The sequence below is a fragment of the Pygocentrus nattereri genome, chromosome 22, assembly GCF_015220715.1.
Source record: "Pygocentrus nattereri isolate fPygNat1 chromosome 22, fPygNat1.pri, whole genome shotgun sequence".
Taxonomy (NCBI): domain Eukaryota; kingdom Metazoa; phylum Chordata; class Actinopteri; order Characiformes; family Serrasalmidae; genus Pygocentrus; species Pygocentrus nattereri.
In genome coordinates, this window is record NC_051232.1 from 18040195 (window position 1) to 18050475 (window position 10281).

At 43.4% G+C, this 10281-nt stretch overlaps 4 non-coding genes across 4 annotated transcripts; all 4 read left to right on the forward strand.

Annotated features, from left to right (window-relative positions):
* The first annotated feature begins 5512 nt into the window (after window positions 1–5512).
* On the forward strand, window positions 5513–5584 carry trnaq-cug. The gene has a single exon. It is a non-coding gene; the product is annotated as a tRNA-Gln (tRNA).
* Window positions 5585–6018: 434 nt separating this feature from the next.
* trnaq-cug lies at window positions 6019–6090 on the forward strand. The gene has a single exon. It is a non-coding gene; the product is annotated as a tRNA-Gln (tRNA).
* Window positions 6091–6904: 814 nt separating this feature from the next.
* trnaf-gaa lies at window positions 6905–6977 on the forward strand. Its single transcript has one exon. It is a non-coding gene; the product is annotated as a tRNA-Phe (tRNA).
* A 3023-nt stretch (window positions 6978–10000) lies between these two features.
* trnaq-uug lies at window positions 10001–10072 on the forward strand. The gene has a single exon. It is a non-coding gene; the product is annotated as a tRNA-Gln (tRNA).
* The last annotated feature ends 209 nt before the right edge of the window (window positions 10073–10281 follow it).

The window sequence follows — 10281 nt, forward strand, 5'->3', positions numbered from 1 at the left end:
CTCACCTCAACACATGGCAGGGGCTCTGGAACAGACTCTCTTGAGAGGGGTTGGACTTTATTCCATTCTGGTGTTGTCCAGGGAGAGAGGTGTTGGGCAGGAGTGAGCTTACTCATAGCTCCCCGGCTCAGCGCCTGTATGTTGGGGTTTTCTCCGGTGGACGAGAGGGTTGTTTCCCTGCACCTTCGGGTTGGGGAACGGGCTCTGACTGTTGTCTGTGCTTATGCACCTAATTGTAGTTCGGAGTACCCGGCCTTCTTGGAGACTCTGGATGAGGTACTGGAAAGTGCCCCCTGTAGGGACTCCATTGTCTTGCTGGGTGACTTCAACGCTCACGTGGGCAATGACAGTGAGACCTGGAACCGCTTTACTGGGAGAAACGGCCTCTCCGATCTGAACCCGAGTGGTGTTATTGGAGTTCTGTGCTCACCACAGTCTGTCCATAACAAACACCATGTTCAAACACAAAAGTGTGCATAAGTGCACATGTCGTCAGGACACCTCAGGACACCTTTGTTGATAGACTTCGTAGTTGTGTCATCGGATTTGCGACCTTGTGTTTTGGACACCCGGGTGAAGAGAGGAGCAGAGCTGTCAACCGATCACCACCTAGTGGTGAGTTGGATAAAAATACCGGACAGACTTGGCAGGCCCAAACGTGTTATGAGGGATTGTTGGGAACATCTGGCAGAGGAACCTACCAGAAAGAATTTCAACTCCCACATCCAACAAAGCTTCGACCACATGCCAAAGGAGGCCAGTGACATTGAGTCCGAGTGGGCCCTGTTCTGTGCCTCCGTTGTCGATGCAGCAGATCGGAGCTGTGGCCGCAAGGTTGTTGGTGCCTGTTGTGGCGGCAATCCCCAAACCTGTTGGTGGACACCTCGGGTGAAGGAAGCCGTCAAGCTGAAGAAAGAGTCCTGTCAGGCCTAGTTGGCTTGTGGGACTCTGGAAGCAAAAGATGGGTACCAAAGTTCCAAGCGGGTTGCTGCTTCAGCAGTTGCTGAGGCAAAAACTCGGGTGTGGGAGGAGTTTGGTGAGGCCATGGAGAAAGACTATTGACAGGCACTGAGAAGGATCTGGCAAACCATCAGGCGCCTCAGGAGAGGAAAGTGGGGCCGAAAGTGTATACAGTGGGGCCAGGGTGCTGCTGACTTCGACTGGGGACATCACTGGATGGTGGAAGTAATACTTCAATGATCTTCTCAATCCCAACCAACGATCCTTCCCCTAGAGCTTGAAGATCCGGGTGAGGGTCCGTCCATCACTTGGGCTGAGGTAGCCAAGGTGGTTGGAAAACTCCTTGGTGGCAAAGCACCGGGGGTGGATGAGATCCGCCTGGAATTCCTGAGGGAAGGATTCCTGAAGGATTTGGAGAAGGCATTCCACCGTGTCCCTCGGGGGATCCTGTGGGGAGTGCTCCAGGAGTACGGGGTGAGAGGCTCGTTGTTACGGGCCATTGAGTCCCTGTACAAGTGGTGCAGAAGCTTGGTTCGTATAGCCAGCAGTGAGTCAGATTGGTTTCCAGTTAGGGGTGGACACATAAGTGCTGTCCGTTGTCACCGATATACAATTAAAAGTTATGAACAGAATTTATCGGAACAGCCAAGTGGTGGAGGGTGTCCAGTATGATGGCCTCAGGATTTCATGTCTGCTTTTTGTGGATAATGTGGTCCTGTTGGCATCATCAGGCCTGGACCTCCAGCTCTCTCTGGACCAGTTTGCAGCCGAGTGTGAAACACCTCTAAATCTGAGACCATGGTCCTAAGTCAGAAAAGGGTGGAATGCTCTGTCCAGGTCGGGAGTGAATTCTTGACCCAAGTGGAGGAGTTTAAATATCTCAGGATTTTGTTCATGAGTGAAGGAAGGATGGAGCGAGAGGTTGACAGGTGGATTGGTGCGGCGTCTGCAGTAATGCGGACCCTATACAGGTCCGTCATGGTGAAGAGAGAGCTGAGCCAGAAGGCAAAGCTATCAATTTACCGGTCAATTTACGTTCACACTCTCACCTATGGTCATCTAATCGGTACCTGTTCTCTGCACAATGGCAGTAAAGGTGAATCTAATCTAATCTTATTTATAAATTGTATAGACTGTGGAGTGATGAACTTCAAATAAACTTAAATATTGCTGTTGTTGGAACAAAACCTCATATCTCAGTTTTTGTCGATGTTCAGTTTTTGATATAATTCGAAAATGCTTGTTGGCCTTTATATTATGTGTAAATTTCATGAAGGATGGACCAAAATCTTCTTTCGGCTGCTCCCTTTAGGGGTCGCCACAGCAGATCATCTGCCTCCATCTTGCCCTATCCACTGCCTCCTCTACTTTCACACCAACCATCTCCATATCCACCTTCACTACATCCATAAACCTTCTCTGAGGTCTACCTCTTCTCCTTCTACCCGGCAGCTCCATCTCCAACATTCTTTGACCAATATATCCACTATTCCTCCTCAACACATGTCCAACCCATCTCAACCTGGCCTCTCTGGCTTTATCTCCAAACTGCTCCACCTTCACTGTCCCTCTGATCTGCTCATTTCTAATCTTGTCATCCTTGTCACTCCCAACGAAAATCTCAGCATCTTCATCTCCGCCACCTCCAGCTCAGCCTCCTGTCTTTTAGACAGAGCCACAGTCTCCAAACCATACATCATAGCAGGACACACTACTGTCTTGTAAACCTTCCCTTTCACTCTTGCTGCGATCCTTCTGTCACACATCAGCCCTGACACCCGTCTCCACCCACTCCATCCTGCCTGCACCCTCTTCTTCACCTCTTTTCTACATTGTCCATTGCTCTGGATGGTTGACCCAAGATATTTGAAGTCATCCACCTTTACGACCTCTACTCCTTGCATCTTCACCTTTCCACCTGCCTCCCTCTCATTCACACACATGTACTCCGTCTTGTCTCTACTGACTTTCATTCCTCTCCTCTCCAGTGCAAACCTCCACCTCTCCAGATTCTCTTCCACCTGCTCTCTTCTCTCACCACAGATTACAATGTCATCTGCAAACATCATGGTCCATGGAGCCTCCTGCCTGACCTCATCTGTCAACCTTTCCATCACCATTGCAAACAAGAAGGGGCTCAAAGCTGATCCCTGATGTAACCCTACCTTCACCTTGAAACCATTTGTCACTCCAACTGCACACCTCACCACTGTCTCACTATCCTCATACATGTCCTGCACCACCCTAACATACTTTTCAGCTACACCTGACTTCCTCATACAGTACCACAGTTCCTCTCTTGGCACCCTATCATATGCCTTCTCTAGATCCACAAAGACACAATGTAGCTCCTTCTGACCTTCTCTGTACTTCTCTACCAACACTCTCAACGCAAAAATTGCATCTGTGGTTCTCTTTCTGGGCATGAAACCAAACTGCTGCTCACTGATCTGAACCTCTCACCTTAGCTTTGCTTCAACAACTCCCATACCTTCATGGTGTGGCTCATCAACTTTATACCTCTGTAGTTACTGCAGCTCTGCACATCACCCTTGTTCTTAAAAATGGGGACCAGTACACTGCTTCTCCACTCATCAGGCATCCTCTCACGCTCCAGGATTTTGTTAAACAACCTGGTTAAAAAGTCCACTGCCTTCTCTCCTAAATGGCCAAAAATGACAGAAAAGTCTGGTTCCATTGACTCACATTGAAACTAATGTATGTTTTTTCCTTCTCCTGTAAAGTTACCATTTTGGGGATACAAGGTTTTGTTCTGACAGCAGCGATATGTAAATGTATACAGTACTGTGAAATTTGTTTAGTTAATGTTCAGTCAAAATGGCCATTAAGTACACATCATTCATTTTTAGAAGACATTCATGAGCCCTTTAGATTTAAAAAATGCCTCAACATTATATAGTGTGTTTGGGATTACCTTGATTATAAGAAACATGCAAACAACTTCCAAGACTGGACTTTGGAGGTGTAAAAAAAGTATCCCTGCAGACTTCTTTGGCAAGTTCAATGTGAGTCTCCTGTGAAGAATGGGAGCTGTAATAGAGCCAGAGTGTAGACACAATAAATACTGGGGGGAAAAGTTATCTTTAGTTGTTGAGGCTTCTGTAATGCTTTCTGCTATTTTTCCTGACTCTATAAAATCAATACCTTGAACTTAATGTCTGGTTTGACTGGAAATGAAGTGAAATAAGGTGTGCAGTATTGAATGTATGGGAAAGCATTTTCAAATCAGAGACTGGGCCACGCTGTTCATGTGAAAATGCAGACTGAGTTTCACATGAGGGCACTGTTGTCTCAGAACACTGTGTACTGTAACCACCTGTCTCAAGGTCTCAACTGTGACAGAGCTCTCTGGGGGAGGCCCAACTGGAAAGTCTGACTATGGAGGAGGTGACATATGTATTGATGAATACTGTTTTTCACAAAATACAGTCATACACAGATGTTTGGGCACCCAGTTCTAATGGCATGTGTTATTGACTTTCTAAGTGAAAATCAGTGAGCACGTACTCCAAAGACTTCTGCATGTTTTAATGCACAATTACTGTTTCTTTGCTGAATTTAACATGCTAAAAAAAATAAAAAATTATGGAAAAATTTTGTTGCTCTAGCACTTATAGATACATTAAACTTGAAAAACAAAACAATAAATTATTTTAACAATGGCACCTTCTTAAGTCAACAATTTAGCAATATGGTTTTTAAAATAAATTATATAAAATTACAAGAACTACAGAAGAGCTCACCCTCACAGTTATGTGTAAAGGGTGAGTGGCACATTTTGAGGTTAAAATTTTTTTTTTTTTTTCAAATTTTAACTGCAATAATCTATACATGACTATGACATATATGATTTAAATGACATAAAGAAAACAAATAAATATTATAAAATATATAATGATAGTTGTCCCGAAGAGTCCAGTCTCCTCAATAACACACACACACATCTTCTAAGCCATTTCTCCTGGGTCGCAGGGGGGAACTAGAGCCTATTCTAGCAGTCACTGGGTGGACCCTGGACAGGTCACCAGTCCATCACAGGGCAGGCAGACAGTCCTCTGAAAAATGAATCATTGTTATCGGCTGAAAACACAGCTTTTTTCCTGTATCTTAAATCTCTGCATTTAAACATCTTTGTTTAAATAAATTTTACCATTGCTTTCTTTAACTTCCTGGGAACTTCCTGAGTGAAATGTGTCAAGGATGGATTCTTTAAATTACTTATTTTTATTTCCATAATCATTAATGGAAATACAGGCAATGGAATACAGCAAACCACCAATGGAATACAGCAAACCATTAATGAAATACATCAAACCAATGAAATACAGCAAACCATCAATGGAATACAGCAGACCATTAATAAAATACAGCAGACCATTAATGGAATACAGCAGACCATTAATAAAATACAGCAGACCATTAATGGAATACAGCAAACCATTAATGAAATACAGCAACCATTAATAAAATACAGCAAACCAACTCATTACTACGTGCCTACACGCCGCTGGCTGAACTGGGAGCACTCATCGGTTCCATGGTGTAATGGTTAGCACTCTGGACTCTGAATCCAGCGATCCGAGTTCAAATCTCGGTGGGACCTTCTTTTCTCTTTCTCAAGAGTTCTCCATGGAACAGGTCAAATATCACTAAAGAAATTGAGAACCACGTCCGATCGATTCGCCTATGCCTGCACAAGGCCCAAGCAACGTTTTCCCATAAACGTACTGAATAATACAGCGGTGCATGTTTCGAACATGTCACGCAAGAATAATCACGAATGAACGTGCTGCACAGCTGGTGAGCGAAGGGGTTTGTCAGTTTCTGAAATAATGCTGCTGGGCTACGTGAAAGAAAACAAGAGTGCAGTATTCATACTTCAGTCTCTTGTATCTGTCTACACACGTTTATTAATTTAATCAAACATTTGAATATTTGATTAGATTGAGCAAGAATGTACAGTCCTAAACAGCCAGCCACCCGCTGGGGGCTGGGGTCTGTCTCGCCAGCCGACCGAGGACATTTGAGGTCGGCTGTGGTTCCATGGTGTAATGGTTAGCACTCTGGACTCTGAATCCAGCGATCCGAGTTCAAATCTCGGTGGGACCTTCTTCTTGCAGGCTTCCAGAAGATATCCGTTGTTAGAGGTACACAGAAGTCGACCATAATGAATGTTACATGTGTGGCAGAATTTGTGTCTCAGCTTCACTGAAGCACAATCTCTTCCAAAACAGAAAAACATTTTAACATTACTTGAATACACTTTAAGGACGTATAAACGTATTCATAATAACGTTCACACGCATATTACATGGAGTCAAGCTGAAAGCTAAAGTAAGCTAAAAGCTCGAGTGACTATCTCACTTCAGTTCAGCTTCTTTTCGCTGGATCCCACCTCATAAAAACAGATTTTTTCAAGTACTGATAACCAAGGTGCTAAAGCAGCTGATTTAGGAGTATAAACAGAGATAAAACTGAGCGCTGAACGAGCGCACGCCTTTCCTCACAGCGCTGGTGCTGGATCTTAGCTTGAATTGCGAATGTGTTTTTCATCCGGACTGATGTCAAGCTTTCTTTCACAGCCCATATAAAGCAACAAAACTGCAAGAAGACGTTGTTCTGATCCAACACTCACCGCATAAACGATGAATTAGTGCTGAGTGGAAAAGCAGAGACCTCAAGTCAGTGTTATTAACTAGCTAGTGTAGGAGAGACTCAATGCGGAGCTGGAAACTCTGTGGCTTTTGTTGTAAAGGCGATTAGACACGGCATCCACAGACGCGTCCATAGCCACCCTCACCGTTCTTCGACGTCTGATAAACTTCACCCAACACAAAAACAACACACGGATTCAAACATACTCTCCCTGAGACGGCGAGTCACTGCCATAGTGTAATAGCCACAAAACAAACAGCGCCACCATGCCGAAATAGCTCAGTTGGGAGAGCGTTAGACTGAAGATCTAAAGGTCCCTGGTTCGATCCCGGGTTTCGGCAGGGAAGGTGGAACTTTTCACGCCCTCAGGCAAAACGCTTAAGCGTTTCTTTCGGAAAAGTCTCATAGACTAACTGCTTTTTCTTATACTGCTTGCAGTGAATTGTGCATACTTTTAAAATATGCTTCCACTGTGTAATGTTACATACGGAGTAGACAGACTCTTGACTTATACTTGAACGTTTGCCACGCCCCACTTTTTTCTGTGAATAATCATTTAACACAGCTTTAAATACAGTTGGACTTTAAATCCAGCGATCTGAACTCAAATTTCTGTGCGCTCTGCTGTTTGTATGCTTTCAAATAAGGTTATACCAGCCGAGCGGGGGTCCCTACAGAGCCACTTCAGATCTCGCTGGGGTGGGGTGGGGTGGGGTGGGGTGGGAGGCTGTTTCATCAGTCTGAAAACATGTCAGATTATGTGAAAGATCTGAAAGCATATACATTAGCTCAGTATTCATAAACAAATTTGTCATTACATCTAACAGTGTAACCCAAGATGATAAAAAAAATATTACATTTACCATGAAACAGGAAATTGTTTATTGACAAAACTCTTTATTACTGTAGAAGTCAGAGCAATATGTCTGTAGAAACAAAAAACAAAAATCTGAACAGTCGCCTGCTTTGGCTGGTGGGTGAGACAGCCCCCCAAAAGGAGGGATTCCATAGTGTAATGGTTAGCACTCTGGACTACAGCGATCCAAATCTCAGTGGAACCTGCTTTAACTCACTACTACATCTAAGGAAACCGCATATGTTGTTTATGTCAATACATTTGTAAATGGACCGTTGTTTTTTTTGTGTCTAAATTTGAATTTGTTATTATCTTTTTTTAATAAAAATCTATCATACAAAGCTTAGTGATGTGTGATGATCCTGGTCGGGGTAGCTGGCTAAGCTAATCCAGCTCATGTTAACACCAGCCTGCAAGGGGAAAAGGGTAACAAGCTTATGTTTAACACATACCATGAACATTAACCCATCTTAACTGTCGACCTATCTGTGGTAGTGGTTTGTGAGGCCCAGAAGTAACTCAATGCACATATTAATACTGTACTATACTCTATATTAGCTGTCTTGAGGTAGCCTCGGTTGTCAAAGTTCAGGATTTGTGGAGGTTTGGGCAGAAAAAACAGGCAATGCCCATATTTGAACCTTATATGTGGCAGACTTAAAGATGAACTGGGAACAGAGATATGGAAGGGGAAATGTTAACACCTATGTTAACACCTTGTATTAGCGGGCTATCCATGATGTGTTACAGTCTCAGTTTTCAGACTTCACAGGCACAGGAGCAGACTGGACCAGTGGCACAGGAGTATGAGCTACAAAGCAGTTCCTTATATAACAGAGATTTTAGAGGGAAAGTACAAGCAATGCACATATACTCTGGTATTTTCTGGTATATAGCCTTTGGCACTCACACTTCACAACTATCCAGCGAACAGAGACGTTTGAAGGAAAAATCAGGTAATGCACATTAATATGCTACATACGTTAGCCTTGGTTTTCTGACTTAAAAAGAATCAGTGATTCAGCATGAATATGACAATGACGGCAAACGTATTTATCTAATGAACAACAAAACAGGCTGTAGTTCACTATACAGCCTGCAGTTTATCTATACAAACATACCAAAGACTAATTATAACATAGGATGACATTTGAAACGCTGATGCTGAAAAATGAATAATGTGTACTCAACAGTGATTTTCACTGTCAAGTAACAGACAGAGTGTAGATAAAAAGCAGTAAAGGTTACAAGCATGCAGGTAAAAGAACATAACTGAAGTAGTCCTTTAGCAAAAGACACAATAATAAGTTAAAGGAAGTACTGGTAAAATACCTAAAACAAAAGCACACTCCCAACACAAGAGATGTCAAACCACAGACAAGTTAAAAGAGTTTACCTGTGCTAGGTGTCCTATCTCCCTTCAGCCATCTTGAAGGCCTCCTTTTGCTCCTTCCCTGAGCATACCGGCCAGGGTCCCTTTACATGATTGATGGCAAAAGCAGACTTGAAGGGAGAGAGAGAGAGAGAGAGAGAGAGAGAGAGAGAGAGAGAGAGAGAGAGAGAGAGACCAAAACTCCCCCCCAAAAAGTTGCTAAATCAAATCACATGAAGTTGATCGTCACATCATACCATGGAGTTGGTCACTGCAATAGAGGCAACAGAAACAAAAAAAAGTGGAGCTGAGCAGCGTATCCAAATCAAGCTGGTAAAACTGCAAGAAAGAGAAAGAACTCACAGTCTGATGAAAATCAAGTGAACTCACAGTTTGGCACTAGATAAATGACTCTGCCATAGCAGAAATAGCTCAGCTGGGAAAGCGTTAGACTGAAGAGCTAAGGATCCCTGCCATGACCCCAGATTTTGGCATAGTGGGTCACTTTCGGCCAATGACGTGAAACAAGAACGCCATTATGGGTGTCAAAAATGTGAAGGGCGGCCTTTGGTACATACAGCCCCAGGATTTCCTCCCAAAACCTCCATGGCACCCAGCTCTTTTGGACGCATTGTGTTTTGAGAGACTAAGCCTTGACTGCTCAGACGTACTCAATGACTTCCAGTGTAGTTTGAACTTCTGCCTTGTAATTCTGCTTTCTGTTTTTTTTTTTTTAATTGGTTTTTCAAAATTAAGAAACACACAAAAATAAATAAACAGTAATAATAATAATAATAATAATAATAAATAAAATCCCAAACAAACAAAACAAACAAACAGTGAGCGCTGCAGTAAATATCTCTGCATATACACACATAAGCATGTATACATACACACGTGGGAATAATTAAATGATCAACAAGAGTGCAGGAGACAGGTAAATGAGTAACATATATGAAATAGATAAAATAAAAGGGCAGCCAGTCCTCCTGTTCCAGGGATAAGTGATGAATTGTGGTTTCTGTAAGAAGGAAAGTAGTGGTTCCCAAATCCTCCGGAACTTGTCAGAATGGTCTGCTTTCTGTTTTTAAAAGAAGGCAGCCTGGCTCAACTGTTTATCAAACTGAGAGAGTCAAGGTTCCATGGTGTAATGGTCAGCACTCTGGACTTTGAATCCAGCGATCCGAGTTCAAATCTCGGTGGAACCTACTCTGTTTTATTTGAGACGCTGGTGTAGATGTCGTCCTCAGCTGATCTGCGATTTATGAGGTGCAGATGTCAGCAGTGAAGTACGAAAGCGATAGACCAAGGCCTAATCCCGCCCATAGCCCTCTGTTAGCGTGTCCCAGTTTTTGTTGAGACAGAGTGGTAGGGTGAAGTGTTATGGCTACATGGCCCTCCAACCAGAGGTTTTTCA